The sequence below is a fragment of the Micropterus dolomieu genome, linkage group LG10, assembly GCF_021292245.1.
Source record: "Micropterus dolomieu isolate WLL.071019.BEF.003 ecotype Adirondacks linkage group LG10, ASM2129224v1, whole genome shotgun sequence".
In the NCBI taxonomy this organism is placed as follows: Eukaryota; Metazoa; Chordata; class Actinopteri; order Centrarchiformes; family Centrarchidae; genus Micropterus; species Micropterus dolomieu.
The window spans coordinates 20,424,152-20,443,574 of record NC_060159.1 but is presented as its reverse complement, the minus strand read 5'-3'; the positions used below and the strand labels follow the sequence as shown (position 1 = coordinate 20,443,574).

The window sequence follows — 19,423 nt, the reverse complement described above, 5'->3', positions numbered from 1 at the left end:
CCTGTGATATCCCTCCTTGAGTCGGTACAAGCTGGCCAGAAAGTCTGCACTGCTGTCTCCATGACAGAAAATGAAGGAGAGTGCACCAAAAATAAGATCTTCCACTTGAATTACTGATTAAAATATTCATACAGGATAAGTATGATCAGGCAACCTCAGAGCGTCTTGAAATAAAGAAGAGAAGTTTATTCTGGTTTTGGTTTGGGCTTTTCAGGCAATTAATAGAAAAATTTGGAGATGTTAACAGATTATTTGTGTAGTTTGTAAAAGTGAAACATGGACAAATATGCAATTTCCTTAATAGACTTTTCTTATATGCCGCTGTAGGGAAACCTCTGACGACAAACACACAAGTAGGGGAAACAGAGGCACGGGATTAAAAGAAAGCATATCCTGGTCATTGTTCGTCACTGCTGGATGGAGGAAACTGTTTCTACTTGAAGTTGGGGAAGCTGTCATCTGTTTGCAGTAAGTTTTTATTATTTTATTTATTGGATCAATTGCAATCTCTACTACATGTAGTGTATGAAACACTAATGCCGCATTCAGACCAAACGCGAATTTTCTCTTCGTGACGCTTTCCTCGCGCGAGTACATTTGCTGCAAGTGTTCACACACAACGCGAGAAGGCGATTTTAACGCGATAACGTTAATAAACACAACTTAAAACAACCATTACTACAGCTGTATGAACCCAAAGTAAACATTTTGCTGTGATTAAATAGCAATAAACGGATCATACTGATGCCGAAATAACTACAGTATGATGCAGTTTTGTTAAACATATGAATTCATGCTTTGTCAGGTCTGTCAGCAAGACTGCAGCACAACAACTTGTGAAAAATATTTGTTTTCTGAATGGAGTTCGGATCGATCAGAGCTATGCTATGCTAACTTGGTCACAGTAAAGTACAACGATAGCTGGACTAAAGTTACATACACATGTTTTCTTAACTCACCAGGTAGTTCAACCTCCTCGCTTTCTTTTCTCCCAGCAATGTCTGGTTTTTATATAAATATGAAGTATTGCCAAACAACACTTGAACCGGATGTGCACGGAATCTAGCTGCTGAGAAGCTCGATTGAAGATAAATCAACGTTGTAATCCTATAAACTAAAGTAAAAAGCTTATTTAATAAAAGCAGTTTACTCCGAGCTCCTCCCTCGAGCAAACAGCGTAGTTGCGAGCAAAGTCCAGTCCGACCACGGGTGTTTATTTGTCCGAAAGCTGGGGCGCTGCTCCCTGCTCCTCTAGCTCAAGTTTAGCAGCTCTCAGCCAGCAAGCAGATTTTCACCCGCTCTGCCTGGCCCTCTTCACACAACGCTCTGAAGCTGTCAGTGACGTACGGACAATCTCAACGTTGATAGGCTATCGCGACTCAGCGTCATGTGAATTTCTTCGCGTTGCCTTTGCTTCGCGTCACCGGCACCGCCCCTTCGCACCACCCGACAGGAAATCGCGGCTCTACGCGTCTTTGCATCGACTTTGTATGTAAACTCACCGCCCCGAACGCTCGCTTCGCTTTTGGTCTGAAAGCACCGTAAGCAAGCTTTGAAGCAGCTGCCTATTTCATGTGAAGAAAAAGATATAAGGAATGTTGTGTTATTCTGTGTCAGAATCCGCCACATTGTGAAGAGATGGTTCAGAGAGAAAAATCTGGCTTTAAAGTAAAAAAAGCTTTTGAGTTGTTTCCCATCCTTGAAATTGATTCATTAAGTGTGCTGTAATTGACAGTCTCTGGGATTTCACTGTCAGTTTGAGTTCCATTCCTTGGCTGTAATGCCCCTCTGAGCCTCAACAAACCAAACAGATAATTTTGTGGCCATGTTGATGTTTCTGGTAATGCGGCAGCTTGGGGAGGGGTTATGTTAAGAGACTGTAACACACATTTCAGGCAGTGATGCGGTTTACTCCTCATGATACTTTTAAAAGGACTTTTATGAGCGTTTGACAGTTTCATTTTTCATAAGTGGACAGTTGTTTAAAAACTAAATTTATAGAAGGTTGTTATTATGTCGGCTTTCCTTTAAAAAAAACAATGCTCCTTATTAATTATATACTATCTGTGTATAAAATACAGAAAGAGATTGCTGACAACTATAATTACCATAGTGGATAATGTCGCCTTGTGATAGATCAGTGATCTGAACCGGTATAATGTTAAAACTTACGTAATTCTCTACTCAATTTAATATTTATGACAAAATAAGCAACAGTCTGTTTTTTTTCTACTTAAATTAATCTTAAAGGTGGAGTAAGCAATTTTGGGAAAGTCCAACACCATGACAAATACCATGATCTAGAGCGACCAGCAACGCAGCAAGTAATGTAACTAATGTGAGCTAAGTTGTGGGTTAGCAAACTGTACCTACAGTTGCTGCTGCGAAGCTAACACTCTATAATAGAGATGGTGAGGTGGTTTCCCAGAGCAGCACACCAGCTCCAGACAGCGATACATACAACTCTCCTGCTACTATAGCTAACATCACGACAATAACAACAGTAACAATAGCACCTAGAAAGAAAACTGCATGTCTGTGGGTAAGTCATTTAAAGTTACACACATCATGGCTGGAATACTGTTGTGTGGCTCATTATGAGCCCCCATATACAGAGCAGGGCTGTGTACAGACCTTTTTTCAGCGCACACAAAACGGACAGCTAGTGAGAAGATATTCGCTGAATTTGACTGAAAGGCTTGTATTGGATTAGAATCCAACACTCCACCTTTTAAGTTTTTATTCATCAAGAGTTTAACCAATGAAGCTAAGCTGCAGGATCACATTTGATTGACAGTACTGGCAATAAAAGTCTATATATGTTTTATCAAAATATGAATTGGGCTTTCAACTTACCCCAGCATGCAATGAATATTTTTTCAAGTGCATAGTAAAGGCTCCAGTCTCCTACGACCTTGAACAGAGTAAGTAAGCAGCAAATGGATAGTTGGATGTTTCTTGCATGAGCTCTGCCGTTGCTATCTTGTTAATAGTGATTCGTGTCCTGGTTGAATATCGGCTACTTTCTGTTTGAGGGTGTTTGTTGGATTCATGTCAAGTCATCAAGTCTTATTGTACAAAACAGCATAAATCTGCTGTTGCATTTGGTAAACAGTCATGGAAAAATGTAATTTTACAATGAAAAGTTGAATAAGCACTTGCTCATTGTGCCAAGGAGAAAAGAGCTCTGGTGGATCCTCGTAATGAAAGACATCTTGCATGGGTTTGTGGGTTCCAAGGAGGTCCTAGATTGTGCCAGGGGAGGTAAACAGATAAATCCATCTTGATGTACTGAAAGCAGCAGCAGCTTTTGGCTGAACCCTCAACAGTCTTCCTGCTTTGCAGATCTACATACTGACACAAAGCCAGACAAATTCCTCACTTGTGAAGAGCTGGATATGATGCTCATTTGTAGCAGTTATGTTTAGGACCAGAGTATATTATGCAATTTATTTTCTGCTTAATCGTTAAGTTTATTTATTTTTAGTTTAATTTATTTTGTGGGGGCAGGTTGTCCATTAATCAAAAGGTTGTGTTTTGATCTAAAGCTCCTCCACTCCGCTTGTCGAAGTATCCTTGGGCAAGATACCGAGCCCCAAATTGCTCCTGGAGGCTGTACCATTGGTGTGTGAATGTGAGTGCTTTGAGTGGATTAGAAAGGCGCGTTATAAGTGCAGTCAGTTTACCAGTTTATAAAATGTCTGACAATACTGAAAAATACCCAGCACAGTTTGCTACGGTGAGGGCTTCACATTACTTGGTTTTTTTTTAATGTCAAACAGTTAACAACTCAAAAGCATTCAATTTACAATGATATCAAACAAAAAGCAGATAATTTCAACTCTTTCAGAAACTTGAGCCGACTAATGTTTTGCATTAGCTATTCCACAGACATAAATTAGGCTTGAAGATCGGACTGGCTCATGTGGACCTGTACAAACCAGAAAATGAGGCCACAATGCCCAAGCGTACAACATCTGGATTGCAGGTGGTGGAAGCAGAAACCAAAACAGGAAAGTGGCCTGTCATGATCTGTGGTGCTCACAGCAACCTTTCTGCCCACTGTGCTCATCCAAGAAGTGTTTTGGCATGTAAGGACGGCCTTGCAAGCCAGGGTGGGGGATCCATTTTTGGGTTTAATAGATTTCAGGTTCATGGTTTTGTAAAGACAAAATGTTTGGTAAAAGTGCACCAGTCTGTCACTAAGTTCATCTCATTATGCTTTAAACTGAGCCATGGCGGTACAATGGTATGCAGTGGAATGGGTGAGAATGCGGTGTATACACAATAGGGATGACCTCATCGCTTTCAACATCTAAGCTCAACATGCTGAAGAACAATGAAATGTACGTGCCCCCCCCCACACTCACACACTCACACACACATACACACATGTGTGTGTGTGTGTATTTACCTTCTAGTTTACAGAGGTTCTTAAAATATTTACTCAGGGCTGAACTAGTTAATGATTATTTGGACAAGCAGGATTGGAAGTGTTGGGCTTCACAAACACTGGGTCGACATGCAGAGAAAGCAACTCCAATGGGCTTTGTGCCTGGTGTCAGTTAATAAATGCAGGTCTAACCTCGCTAACCGTCTGTTAGAGGGTGGACTTTTGCTCAGATAGCCTGTAAACTGAAGGAAAATTTAATTTATGCTTTAATTTCCAATCACAAAGACTTGCTGAGGGAAGATGGCATGTATTATAGTGTGATATTTGTATTTTTGATGGCTGAAACTATTTGTTCATATATGTTCATTTAAATATGTCATATGACAGTAAAGTGAATATCCTTGGGTTTTGGACTAGTGGTGTGTAATTGAAGACTAATTTGGTTGTGACATTTCATATATTTAGATTTATTGACAAAATAATTGCCAGTATAATTGTTAGTTGCAGCCCTTTTTGTATGCCAGACCAAATTTTTTATCTTTCAAATTGTCCTTGTCTGTCAGAAAACCTTGCTTGCAGACTCTGCTCTCCTGCTCTTGCGCCTGTTTCCCTGGCATGTTTCCCTGGCATGTCTCCCTGTCACCATATACTCTTGACTGTTGCTGCCTTGTTACCCAGTCACTCAAATTGAACGGGCCACTCTGTGTATTAAGAGTACTTTACATGGTCATTGGAGGCGATTTACCACAAAGTGCTTTCATCCATTCCAGTAGCATTCTGACAACTTCTAGCTAATGCCTCCGCTGGGTCTCTCCAGCTGTGAGGAGGAAACTTGATCAGTGGTTTATGGATGTGAGACGTCTGAGCTTAAGCAAGCTGCTGGTTTTCAATAAAAAGCAACTGGTGCATGGGAGTAAAGTTGCCCTAGTGGTGCTTTCAAACGACAACAGGCCAGTTTAAAGTAAAGCGTCTTCAACGAGGGCCCACAGGGTTGTTTTTGATGAAGTGATTGCTTGAAGCCCTATAACATCTCATAAAGCACTTGGGTAAAATGGCCACCGTTGAGGAGAGGTTGAAATGAAGTTACTCTAGGCTGCCTCTCTTATTTTCTGTGTTTAATGGTCTCATGACTGACATACTGGTTTTAAAGAAGTGGCCTTGGTATCCCAGTTTTACTTTGCAGTCAGTGAGTTAGAGATGACCTTCACAAAATAACCAAATGGACTGGAGTAACCAACCTGGGAGCCGGGAGAGTGCAATGAAAAATGGGAGGGTTAGCAAGTATGGTCATGAATGATGAAGGCTATTTTTATTATTATTTAACTCATGTATTTCACGTGATGAATGACCAACTCACCAGTAACACAGCCGCTCTCCGTTCCTGTTTCTGCATGCTCCGGTAGACTCCAGTTTGCTGATGGTTTTGTTTTGTGGTGCAGTGTTGTTAACAGGGGAGTTGCAGAGCGCCCTCTGGTGGGCAAGCTATGCAACACTCACGACATGAGTAAAGGATCCGACTTCGTGTTTCTTAAGTCATAAATCGGCTGTTATAAATCCTGATGCCGATTTATCTGCAATTAGCTCACATCGGCCGATAATATCTGCGCGCTGATAAATTAGTCGGGCTCTAATGTGTATCTGTAAGATTTTAACGGTATTACTTTTACCGATGATGCTTATTGATCCGGTACTTTAATGGTATTCTTATCGGTTATTTTTTCTTTATTTTTTAAGAGTAAAAAAATTAAACAAATTAAGAACAAAATTAACATTGCTTTAAAATTAATGCTAAAGTTAAAAGTTGCAAAATGTTTAAATGGTTGATTGAATTTATGAACAACCCATAGCTAAACAATCAGCTGGCTGCTTTCACAGGGCAGTATAATGTGATGGATGATGGCATCGTCTATCAGCCCAACCCTAATCAGAATGCACGATTTGATTGGCTGATACTGGTCCGGTTTTTGGCTTAATATCACACCAGTTTGAAAAAGTTTACATCAGCCAAACCCGTCCTTGCACAGGGTGTCCGTGGGGTATTAAAAAGTCTTAAAAGGTGATAAATCATTTTTAAAAAAAGTATTAAAAGTCTTAATCGCCAAACTTACAGTTTACTATTAAATTAACAATATACTTTTAATTTAATGTTATAATATTATACTAATATAGTCACTGAGACTAATCGGCCTCCAGGTTGTGCCTGTGCTACACCGCCTACACTACTTACGTTATTCATCACTCAGTTTATTCTCTTCATCTTTGTTCCCTCCTGGCCTATTTGAATTTTGTTGTATTGATCGAGTGGTTGATGAACGTTATCATGTATATCATTGCAGGCAAGCTACCATTATCTAGTTTAAACCAACTAAAACACAAAATTATATTGTGGTTCACATGATTTGCTGTAATGTTGCGTACATAAACGTCATAGCCTATGTAAGAAAGTTGCTTTTCGCAGGAAATCTGACCAGTCTTTCACATAGAAAACAACTGGCCCATACAGTCTGTTATAGGCAACTGAGAAAGTTGGTGAATGCCTCAATTTTTAGGTGGCGTTACAACCTGATGACATATAGGCAATTAATATGTTATAAATATATTTAAATTCCTTTTAAAAACTCAAAAATGTCCCTTTTTAAGGGGTGTGGCTGATTGAATCGGTTACAACTCAAAGTCTTTTCAGTCTTAAAATATGTTGAATAAGTCTTGAAAAGGAAAGGAAAAAGTATTGAATTTTACTTCAGGATTCCTGTGTATATACCCTGTTTCAGAGGATTATGTCAATGATTGTGAGAAGCCAAGTGTAAAGATATATTAGATAACTTGAATAGCACGATTGTAGTTGGACATCACAGTCACAGTATCACAGTATCTATCGGGCTGTAGCTGTAAGCACCACTGGTTCTCAAGACTTCCTGATATGAGATTCAATAAGCTAATGTTGCCAGGCAACGGGTGCAATTCCACTTTTGGCAAATATTGCTTAGTAACAAAATTTGTTTCCAAGGAGTAAAGGCAGAATCACGGTGGGATCAATGATGGTTGCAGCCCTGAAATGTAATCACCAAGTTTAGGAATTTAAAGCAGTTACTGTGTTTAAACCACAACAGAGTATGTGCACCTTACAAGCTCTCTCATGTTCATTCAGCTTAATCAATTAGGAAAGCAAAGGTTGTGGGGGTGGGAAAGAATTATTATTGGTTGGCCTAACTCTCGACATTATTCTCTCTGTGCATGGGGTTCATCTTAAACTTTTGTGATTTTCAAAGCTGAATCCTCCACAAATATCCCCACAGGTTGTGTTAGAACTCGAGCACTCTTGTCTCACAATGCACCTCAGCGTGCACATGGCCAATAGTGCGCTAGTGGGAGGTGGAGTAGGAGGATAGGGGTAGTGTGAACAGGGCCTGCGGGGGTGGTGCTGTGTTACATAATTTCAGATGAACCCAGCTGTGCTGGGTTGTTTAGCCCATGGGTGAAGTGGTGCCAGCCAAGCTGACTGATGTGTCCACCTGCGCTCATCAGACTAGGGTCAGGACTAGAGTACAGGTCAATGAACAGACTGATACTGAACAGACTGATCACATGAGTCAGCGTGGATCAGAGGCAAATTGATGGCAAAAATAAAACGGCGGCACCAACATCTCTCTTCCGGTACTGTGTACCAAAAACCTTGGAGTGTGATGATAATGCTGGGTTCTTAGGTAATTAGAAGCCATTTTTCTTTCTTTCTTTTTCTTATTTATTTATTTTTTTTGCAACTAAAGCTTGCTCCTGTAGTGCTCTCTTATCCCTACAGCCACTTGTCAGTGGAGCAGTGCACCAAGAAGAAATATCCTTTCATCAAGTGCTGTAGAAACGGACAGCTTACACTAGTTAGTACCGAAGCACACTATCTTCTCCCCACGTGTTGGCAATGTGTTACACAGTGATTGTGGACAGGAACGTCTGTGAAGACTCAGTTACTGTTAATTTCCCCAGCCGGCTGTTGTTTTTCTTTTGGCAGACTTTGCATGCAGCATAAAGCTTGAATAAAGACTGAATAATACACTACAGGTGTCTTCCAGGAAGGGGCCTACAACCCTGCCAGCTCTATTTTAAAGAAGTGTATCAGAGTCACTATCATTAAAAGCTCATCATGTTGCCCTTCAAGATCTCTCTAATTAAAGGAAGAGGCGTGTGTGTTTAATCTTGAACACTTTGTCTCTGATACGACATTATAGCAGGACACACAGACAAATGGATGTTATCTCACATGTACCATCTAATAGAAGTTTGTTTTGAACAACCCACACAAAACTGTCAAACTATAGACTTCAACCATTAAGAATGGAAAGAAATATCAGCAGCAACACTGGCTGTGATCTGTTTGTGTTGTATAGCAATCTGTTATGTTTATCCAACTTAAATGTGTAAACTAAAAAATATGAGGTTCAGCTCTGGACATGTTAATTCCCAGTGAAAAAAGCTTGTATTGATGAAAAATGTAATTAGTGGAAAAAGTGAAAAGTTGCCAGTATGCACTACATTTAAGAGAAAAAAGGGACCACACAGACAGGACTTTTGATGAAATCTTGCAGCAACAATCGTAGGGCTAGGGCTGGATGATTTGACCAAAAAACAAAGCAGGTGACCGGTGAACTACTGACTTTAATACCGCTTGCTACATTGTGTGATGCCGAAATTCAGCCGTGGTGTTCTGTTGGAAGATGCAGTGACATGTACCAGTGGCTACGCTAATTTATGCAGTGTAAAATTCCATAGGCTTAAGCTAATAATGGTGACTAACAAGTTATAGCAGCTATAACTTGCAGTCATCTTGGCTTGAGCTGAACTAAACGGAGAGTGACTTTGGGCTTTTATGGAGGGGCGGGAGGCACCGCTGTAAAGGAAATGGGTTTGCTGGATTTATAAGGAACATGTCTTATATTGGCATTCTCTTCGCCTAGCCTCTACCGACTTTAACAAATTTTGGACTAGTATAGTGGATACCTTCTGGGCTTCCTGTGCAAAAGTTTGTACTACCTCTGGCACCGTCTGTCTGCACCCAAAGCCTCTGATTCAGCCCTCAAATGAGTGAGATAAATAGAAGAAGTGGGACACAGAGGGAGATCGGCTGAGAGAGTGCGATGCTCACAAACATTACATAGAGTTACATGGATAGAAAATGAGAACTAGATGGCAAGAAGGCTGGGTGAAGATGTGATATAGATAAGGAGGGGAAGGAAAATAGATGAAAGCAAAAAAGTTGAGTTCAGACAAGTAAAAGTGGAGAAGGAAATGAAAAGACATCTGATCTGGACGGGGGGAAAGCAGAGGATAGAGAGAGATACTAGTAGAGCAGTAGAGGTTTTAGAGTGATGAGTGCGAGGGAGATGGAAGGAAAGGTGAACCTCAAGATCCAGCCCCCGCATTTAATTGTTTTGCTTTGCCAGGAAAAGCCCCAGATGCCTCTAGTCAAGCAACGACTTGACCTTTTCTTTGGTTGTGAGCCGTGGGGCTGAGGGCACTGCACAGAAAGCTTAGCAGTAGGCCTTTTTTGAAAGGCCTTTTCTCTGTTTTGCCCCTTTGGGAGGTGCAAAGCCTCACATCTGTCGAAGTGTCAGGGGGCTCGCTGTCTACAGCCCTGTCCTCCTCCCCTCCCATCCCTTATAACAGCTATTACCCAGGAACCCTCGCACACCGTTTCTCACGGCCATTAAACATACACTTGTCAATCTGCCTCCTCGTCTTGTGACCGATGGCCTCACAGCCATTTGCCTCCCAGATGGTTTAGGCCTAGTCGATACAAGATTTTCTACCTCAGTGATCTCCCACCATGTTCCTTTGAGAAACGTATCTATGCATAGTTACATTGCTGCACTATGAAATTTGACTGATTAGTGATTAATTACCCATTTAAATCCGCTGCTACTGAGTTTGATTGGAATAAAAACAACATAAACACCTCGGTCAAGATGGTCTGGAGTCACTGCTGTGTAGTTTCATGTTGCATGCATGATTTAGCAAACCAAAGCAAGATGCAGCATCTAGTATCTGTTTCTACACCTGTATCTATTATTTTGTAAATATTTGCCAAAACATTGTTGGTAATCTTTAGTTAACTGCATGCCATGGTTAGTTATGTGTTTTGCTCTCTACCTTATGTGTTTGGCTTGAATAAATTAGAATTTTAACTTTAAATGTAGAACTACACCACTAATCAAAGAGCTATCTTTCTGTGTGGATGTTTCTTTATGCCTTTATTTACTGTTGACTCGCCCCTGTTACTTTGATTGCTTAACTTAAACCTAGGGTAACAAATTTATTTCACATTCAGTGAAATTCATATTGAAATCAAGAAATCAAATGGCACAAAAATAAACAAAACCCAGTATCTGTGGCTGTCGCAGGACTGTAATCAGCACTACCAGTCATTTAATTCAGTTAGAATAAAATGTCTCTTGCTAGTTTCTCCAACATTACCTACCCTAGCTTTAAGCAGTCCGCCCACAGAACTCGTCAGACATTGTTTTTGACTTTGCCTGTTAATGATGCTACCTGGGACTATGTCTGGCGCTTTCAGATTGTGTCAGCACAACAAAGAGAAGAGTGAGTACAAGACTTGGGGCTAATTGCTGTAAGTACTGGGCTTATGTCTTCAGATGTCAGGATTAAAAGTGTTAGCGTACACCTTCTTCTCTCTCCCCCTCTTCTTTTTTTACCTTGATGTTAGAGCTGCATTTTTTTCCCTTAGTCTTGTTTAGGAGCTGTACTTCCTTGCCAAGCATGTGTGTGGTTGGTAAATTGCCACATCTCTGACTAGTGTTGACTCAAATTTCCTGACCTCATGTCCTGTGAAATAACAGACTTGCAGACAAATATAGTTAATAATACTTTGTTTGTAGTAAATAGTAGGATAGAAATGAGATCGTATTGTCAAGAAACAAAGAATTAGATCAATCAAAACTATTATGATCAAATCTTTTTTCAAAAAATAATAATTAGTTAATCTTAATAGAAAAATTAAGTGCTAATTTGTTTGTGATTCAAATGAATCAAACCTTTATTGACGATATATTGAACGTTTTGTTATATTGTTATTGAGGAAACTTATATTGCAATAATTATAGTAATTTTTTTTTATTGCCCTGCCCTACTTAGGGGAGGGGCCAGAGAATTCAGCTGAAAGAAAATTTCATATCTATTTTTGAGCAGCACACAATAGGAATTTTGTTTGAAAAGTCACCTGTATTAACATCAGCTGCCAACAAGAATCTAGGTGATTATGTGTACATTAGCGCGTAGGTCCTCTTTAACTACTTAAGCTTTGTTTGGCCTAGCAGCAGCGGTAACACACTGAAGCGGTGAATGGCAAAGTTCGGCCCCATTCTCATAATGGTCACATTTTATGTCCCACTTAGGTTTGCATGTGACTCAGTAGTTGTTAAAAAGATTGCCAACCACAAGGACCTGTAGTCAACAACACCTTGGGGATACTTACTTACTAAGTTTTAGGAGAAATGTAATGGTGCAAGAGTGTTTATGCTGACTTAGCTGTGCCATGGCTACCCCTGCCACAGTGGTTGTTTTGTGTGAACGCAAGAGCGAGAGAGAGAGAGAGGAAACTTTAAAAGAACAACACGTTTTTGTTGTCAGGCTGTTGTGGGCAGGAGTTTTATGAGCTTTGAGGCTTGGGATGTGGTAGCGGTGATTTATAGCTTTTATTATCAAGATTTTACCACGCTGTTAGTTCCCAATAGACATCACACAGACCCCCCGCCCCCCCATCCCCCACCACCCCACACACACACACTTGAGATAACTATGGAGGCTTGTATTTAGCCAGAATGTGGTGAGACAGAAGTTCTGAACAGTTTAAGTTTTCTAAGGTGCAGCTTTGACTGCAGAGATTAAATGTTAATGCTGCGCCAGGTCTGTATCAGGAAGCGAGGTGCAGGTGGCTTTTTGAGACCCAATACGCACACACAGATACACACACACTTCCTTGGCTACCTGAATCTTAGATATTTTTCCTTTTCCTGTGAAGCGCAGACTCATAGCCGTCTCGAGATGGGGGAGTGAGGAGAATGGAAATGTTTTACCAGTTGAACTTGTGAACTCAGAGGGACAGAAGAATCCCAACGTAACACTTTCTTTTTAGTCGCACTTTATCGTTTTTATATTACTCTCTGAAGCACTGTCAACCCCTCTTTTTACTCAGATTTAGCCTGTTCTTCTTCTTCTTCTGGATAACACTTTTTTTTAACACCCCCTCTCCACCTCACCTTCCCCACTCTGTCCCTGTCTCTTGCTTGTGGAGCTCTGGTGTGATTTACAGTCATAGCAGAGGATCTGCTGCTTTGGTCATGCTTTTTTTCCTTGCCACATTTTATCAATTCCCCTCTGTGCACAGATGATTCCCAGGCTTCTTCAGACACACACAGGCTTTCTCCTTCTTCCTTTCTTTTCCTCCTTTTTCTTCTTCCTCCTCCATCCTTAATTCTTCTCATCTTTTTGGCTGGATGGCAGTGATACTTGGCTGAAAAAGCAACTACGTAATTGTCATGGCACTTGAATGTCCTCTCTTCAATACTCTTGTGATTAACATTGATTCCCTCAATAGGCCCTTAGTATGCTGACTTATGGAAAAGTACACAAAGTTTCATAGACTCTCACAACAGTCATAAGCACACATTTCTGATGACTATTACCATGATGATAGTAAGTCGGAGGCTGTTGTGGCCCTTGGGTGAACTCCTCCTGGCAAGTCAGGAGCTTCACCAATAGCTTGGCCCGTCAAAGCTCACTGGCCGTCGGTGCAAGCAAACACACACGCCAGGATTCACTGAAAAGCACCAGCTAAAAGCAGGCCTAATCCAGGCTCCACACTGAAGACGGTTTAACCGACAAATAGATTTCATACAGCAGCTCCTCCAGCCTGTTTTCCAAACGGTTGAAGAGTGTGGGAGAGGAAAACTGAAGCCGGTGTCCACATGAGGAAGTTGAAAAGCAGGCTTGATAGAGAGCTGTGGCCAAAACAATGAAGATAGGTTTAGAATGGGCCGAAAGTGAAGATGGGTGGCAAAAGAACAAAGCTGCTTATGCCGGCTCGTGGTGGCTTTGAAATGGCTTTGAAATGAACCCTTAGAGAATTTCATGCACTGCAGGTTTCTGCAAATTCTCTGAGCTTCCCCATACACTTTCATGGGGTTTTTACAACATGTTTCTACACTCTCTTTGTGTATCACGTCGTACCCCACACTTGCATCGACTCACTCATGTAATGTGGGTTCTTAGTACGGGGTGTGAGGTTGGTATTTTTATGGGCCATTTAAAAAAAAAAAAAAAAAAAAAAAAAAAAAGGTGTTGATTTTACATCAGTGCAGTTTTTCTTTTCACGGTCTTGGCATTTGCCAGCTGAGGATTAGAGCCCAGGCTTAGGTAGAGTGGGTTGCATAAGAAGTACTTAAAAGGTGCTAATTATTCTTCCAGGTTAAACGCTCCTTCTCAACTAGACAGGAAGTGAGAACCCAGTGACACACGTGGCAACACTTAAATTTGTGTCTAAGAAGTGGGTTACAATGGCAAGTTTTTGCCATCATATTTTAGTTGAGCGTAATTCATATCAATTGAATTCTTTGTGAAAGAATACAAAAGCCAATAGTCTGGATCATTAATTCCTCGTTGTCTGTATTCCAAGAGGCACAGGCTTTCATCAGTCTCCATGATTATACCAGAACAGGAAAAAGTGTGTCATTGTGAGGAAGGTTATTTCCAGTCTCTCATGTCATTTATCTTTTGTTCTTCGGGTCCACTGACAGCATTCTTTTGAAAAGACTGCTATAGTGAAATTATGACACACTCTAGGCCAGCCTGGCAACCATTTAGCAGGGTCAAAAATATTAAACACAGAACTTTTGTAATGTATCTCTTGATGTCTTTATATGTAACTGAACCTTTGCCACAGCTATATGAATAGTAACTGTCTTACAAAACTTTAAATTTCCACATTCTTCAAAGATTTGCCATTGTGTGTCAATACAGTATTCTTTTTTTAAATTGTTAATGTCAACAAATCCCCTGAAAAGACCAAAGCTAACTATTAATGTTTCCTAATAAGTACCTGTGTAACCAAAGCCTGCTACATCTTATAGCTTTGTGCCACAGACTGCCATTGTTGTCTAAAACCATGAAAAACACATGAGCCACACCACTGCACTGTCACATGTTCCTTCCAAGCGGGAAGCTTACGGTCTGAGACGTGAATCCAACGCGGAAGTCCCTCAAACCTGCATTCTATTGAACGGCCAGCAGTGGGCAACTCTTCTGGTTGCAAAAAGAAGTCCGGCTCCATTAGAAATAATAATAAAATGAGGCTACTTCTCAGCTGATTTATTACCTCAGTAAACACTTTCAAAATGAGTTTATGGTCTCAATCGCTAGTTTCAGGTCTACGTCGATACAACATGATGTTCATTTAGTAAATTATGGACCCATTTTGAGGAAAATGGACCATAAAGATTAGGATTATCTATGATTGACAAGTCGTTACCATGGCTACCTGTCAATCAGGCTAGAGTGACTCGTACCCACGGCACAGTGTAAATTTAACCAGCGGCGTTGAAAAAGTGGATCAGGAGTTGGCTGTTCACTTTCTCTGGTGATTACATTTAGTTTTAAGCCTGTTGTTCGCAAACGCAAGTGGAGGACAAGAAAGGAAGGAATAACATAAAAGAGAAATATTTATGGCTGGTTTAAAGGGATTGGATATTGAGCAGGGGAAGAGCGAGGTAGAGTGAACATAGATGCGTGCCGCAGGGCTCGAGACTAACACCTTCCTTTGGATGAGAAAATGTATTTGGGACGAAGAGAAGTATTCTGTAAGACACCTCTAGGACGAAAGGGATTGTGTAGGTCTATGTGTATTATCACTTAGCAAATGACAAACTGAACTGACTGAGCGCTGACCACAAAGGAGGCCGTCTTCTGACGCTGTTACTACAGTCACGCTGGACTCACACAGTAGGCTGGTTGATCACCTGTTCCCACGGTACAGGTCCATCTGTCCTCTCATTCACAAACTGCTTGCTGGCTTCTCCATCACGCTGTGTAGGCTAGCATTAAGCGCCACACATCAATCCTCTCACGCAGTGAAAAACGAATCTATATTCTGATAACGTCGACGAGAATCATCTCCACCTAGCTGATGCAACTCGGCATGTGGCGTGATCGTAAAGTAAACCCCCACCCCCCCACGTGCGTTGAGACGCAGCCATCAGACTCGCTGGTAGAGTTTTGCATTATAAACATCTAAAACCTGAAGCACAGTCTGTTTGGGACTGTGAGCTGCACTTTATTGGAGCTGCAAAGGTTAACGTGTGGATTTCTGCCTGATCACAAGTGTTGGGTTTTGGTTTCTACCTCCGATTAAGTGCATTGGACTTGTCTCATTCAGTGCAGTCTGAAGGGGAGCACAGCAGAGTAGGTCAGATAGACTTTAAAAAAATATTATGAATTCTCACTAAATGATGATGTTAATCTCATAATATTACGATTTTCTTCTGGACATACAGTGGGGAGAACAAGTATTTGATACACTGCAGATTTTGCATCTGGACATAGTCTGTTTTATGACCTGCAACTTGAGCTAATGCTCTGTTTGAATCCAATATACTGCAGTATATTGTCAATCTGTCTCATAAAAAATTGTGCCAAAGTACATATTCTTCTTAATCTTTTGTTTGTCATATTTGGTTTTGTTTTATAGCCATGGCTAATGGACCGAACAGTGCACATTGTAGTTGGGAAATTCACAGTTGGCCTAACAAATGTTTTGCATATTGAATTAGACGTTGGTTCTTGACTTTACCGGGTGGACATAATCTCTAAATCCAAAGTAATGTGTAACTTAAAGGCCAGAGTGTGTTTCATAATCTGTTTCAAACTAAAGCTGATGTTGAAAATCATAACTTACTTCTCAAGGAGCCCTCACACTTTTCTGTTTGACAGACTTAAAGATGGGTCTGTTTTGATTTCAAACTACAGTAACCTGTCCTTTGCCCAGCTCCAGGGTTTGGTGTAAAAACATCTGGAGGAGCTTGTGGCTTTGGACATGAACTATCCTGCCAGCCCACCCTATGGCTTTACCAGCTGTTTTGCCCTCCTCATTTTCTTCCTTGCTTCTTTTCTCTCTGCTCTTTTAAACCCAACCCCTCCTTCTTATTCCTCATCCGTCATCTGTCTGCCCTCTCTTTGAAACTCCTCAGATTTTTCGCATCTAAATTTCCCCTCTCAGAGCATTTGGCATCTTAATTCTCTTCTTGATCAGCCTCCCGTCAATTATTGGTCATAGCCGCAGTTCCATGTTCTTCCCTGGACAAGCTTGATTGGATTATGCAATTGCTTTTAAACCTCTAATGCCAATCCTAAAAAGAATAAGTGATTGCTTAAAATTAGTTGTTTAAAAAAAAATGATGTTGAATTATTTTTAAATCGCCTAGCTATCTGAGCAACGTGCTCCTCAGAATCACAGACAGTATTTCGGATTATTTTATGAAATATGAAACAAAGCTGTCAAGGCTGGAGTCTTTGGATTCACATTTAAATCCCCTGTGTCATGGGAACCCACACACTGAGGCCACACTTTATAAATGTGTTGAAACAGGGCTCACAATCATTAACTAGTAATATTAACAGAGCAAGACTACTGGACAAGTTCCTGTGAGAGTATGTCACACCCTGCAGCAGAAGTCATCACCAGTGTCCCTGCGGCTAAGTAGTGGGGTGGAATGAAAGGTTGTCCACATTGTTATTATACTGTCTGTCTCATTCAAGTTTGTATGCTCATGTCCATTGCATGTTTTTAATGATGGGAATTACGGAATAACCTTGAAGGGTGCTGGATCTTATGTCTTTGTTCCTTTCTGAGAGCTGGCTATTTCAGCTCCCAAACGGCTCTTCATTTAGTACCACTTCTGCTGCACTGCCTAATTTACTTTCTTATTTGTGGGAAGAATTGAAAATGCAAGATTGTTCATCTGCAGTACAATGAAACATTCTGTCATGTTGCTGGTTAAAAAGAGGATATGTCAAGAATATCCTAGTTTATAACAAAAATAACATCCTGTTAATGAAATAGTATGTAATAGTATATCTGCCAGAAGTGGAAGCAGCTTTTTTTTCTGTGGTTTCCTTTGTCATTCCCGGTCATTCCTCACGTTGCCTTGACCAGGTATGTATAGTTAGTACAGGACAGCACAGTCCTAAAAACTAAGTAACAGGGCTGCAGCAGGCTGTTGTAGCTCAAGTTAACTTGCCCAGATCTGTCTACAGATGAATGGAGAGTGTGAGATACAGTATGATTTGATGACAGACAGAGGTTTGGTGTAAAGTTGACTCATGCTTTGGTTATGTTTGTCTGTTCATCAACTAAGCAACTGTGGATAGTGATAGGAAGTGTGAATATGTGCTTAGCAGCTGTGTACATGTGTAGTGCTGCAACAATTAGTTGATTAGTTTGTCAACTATTAAATTAACCAATTAATTGGTTTGAGTGATTTGTTTATAGTCAAAATTCTCTGGTTTCCAGGTGCTTAAATGTAAATATTTTCTGGTTTCTTTACTCCTGTATGACAGTACACTTATATCTTTGGGTTGTGGCCAAAACAAGACATTTGAGGACAGCATCTGGGGCTTTGGGAAACACTGATCAACATCATTAAAATAATCGACAGCTTAACTGACAATGAATATAATGGTTAGTTGCAGCCCTATACATGTGTTCCAGTTTGCATAGAGTAGAATGTTTCCCCAACAATGACATGGGCAGACCATTAGCAAGCCTCATTAGGCTGAATGGCAGCTTGCAGGAACAGACTACGGAGAGGTCCAAGGTCCAGTTCAGTAGTCTGTACTAATAGCCTAGCATATAGAGAGATTGCAGGGAAGCTGGCTTGTTTAGGCTCAGAAGATATAAATGGGTTTAGAGAATACATCTGACAGACTTTGGAGTTGAAGATTGGAAAATAAAAGTAAGTTTATTACGAAAGAAAGCAAGGAATATAAGTAATGCAGCTCAAAGTGTAGCTCATCCCAAATGCTGCTTGTTTATTGGAAAAGAAGCTTATCAAAATTTTCACCACTTTCTTGTCGGCAGTTAATATGCTTTAAACAGAATACTGTTTTAAATAGAATATCGCTCTTTATTATTATTATTATTAATTATCATCTTTATTTGTAGAGCACTTTTCAAAAACAAGTTACAAAGTGCTTTAACAAGTGTAAAGACGATAATACCCAAAAAACAATAATACAAAAACAATACAAGATAAAGAAAAGACTAAAATACACCTTTAAGATAAATATAAAATTAGTAAAATAGAATAAAAGGGATAAAATAAAGTGAAATAAGATCGGGAAAGGCTCTCCTGTAAAAGTATGTTTTAAGAAGGGACTTTAAATGCACCATGCACCACTGTTTGTGTATTGTGTAAGTATTATTAATGTGCGTGTGCATGGGTAGATCAAATGGTTGAAATTTATTCAGTTAGTAATAATAATAATAATCTTTATTTGTAGAGCACTTTTCAAAAACAAGTTACAAAGTGCTTTAACAAGTGTAAAGACAATAATACCCACGAGACAATAATACAAAAACAATACAAGATAAAAGCATGAAAAACATTGAAAACACTAAAATACACGTTTAAGATAAATATAAAATTAGTAAAATACAATAAAATAAAAGGGATAAAATAAAGTCAAATAAGATCGGGAAAGGCTCTCCTATAAAAGTATGTTTTAAGAAGGGACTTAAAAGAGTTCACTGACTCAGCCGACCTGATTTCCTCGGGCAGGCTGTTCCAGAGCCTCGGGGCCCTGACAGCAAACGCTCTGTCCCCTTTAGTTTTCAGTCGAGACTCTGGAACAGACAACAGACCTCTGCCCGAGGATCTCAAGGTACGTGCTGGTGTGTATGGGACTAAAAGGTCAGAAATATAACAAGGCGAGAGGCCATGAAGAGCTTTAAAAGTGATCAATAGAATTTTA

The 19,423-nt window shown here is 40.2% G+C and overlaps 1 protein-coding gene across 4 annotated transcripts in view; it reads left to right on the top strand.

Annotated features, from left to right (window-relative positions):
- The window catches only part of sipa1l1 (signal-induced proliferation-associated 1 like 1), a 62,985-nt gene that overhangs the window by 9,244 nt on the left and 34,318 nt on the right, over positions 1–19,423 (top strand). For all 4 annotated transcript variants that reach the window (XM_046060065.1, XM_046060063.1, XM_046060062.1 and 1 more), the window contains exon 2: positions 328–468. The gene's annotated coding sequence lies outside the window, so the exon portion shown is untranslated. The remainder of the gene's footprint in view (positions 1–327; positions 469–19,423) is intronic.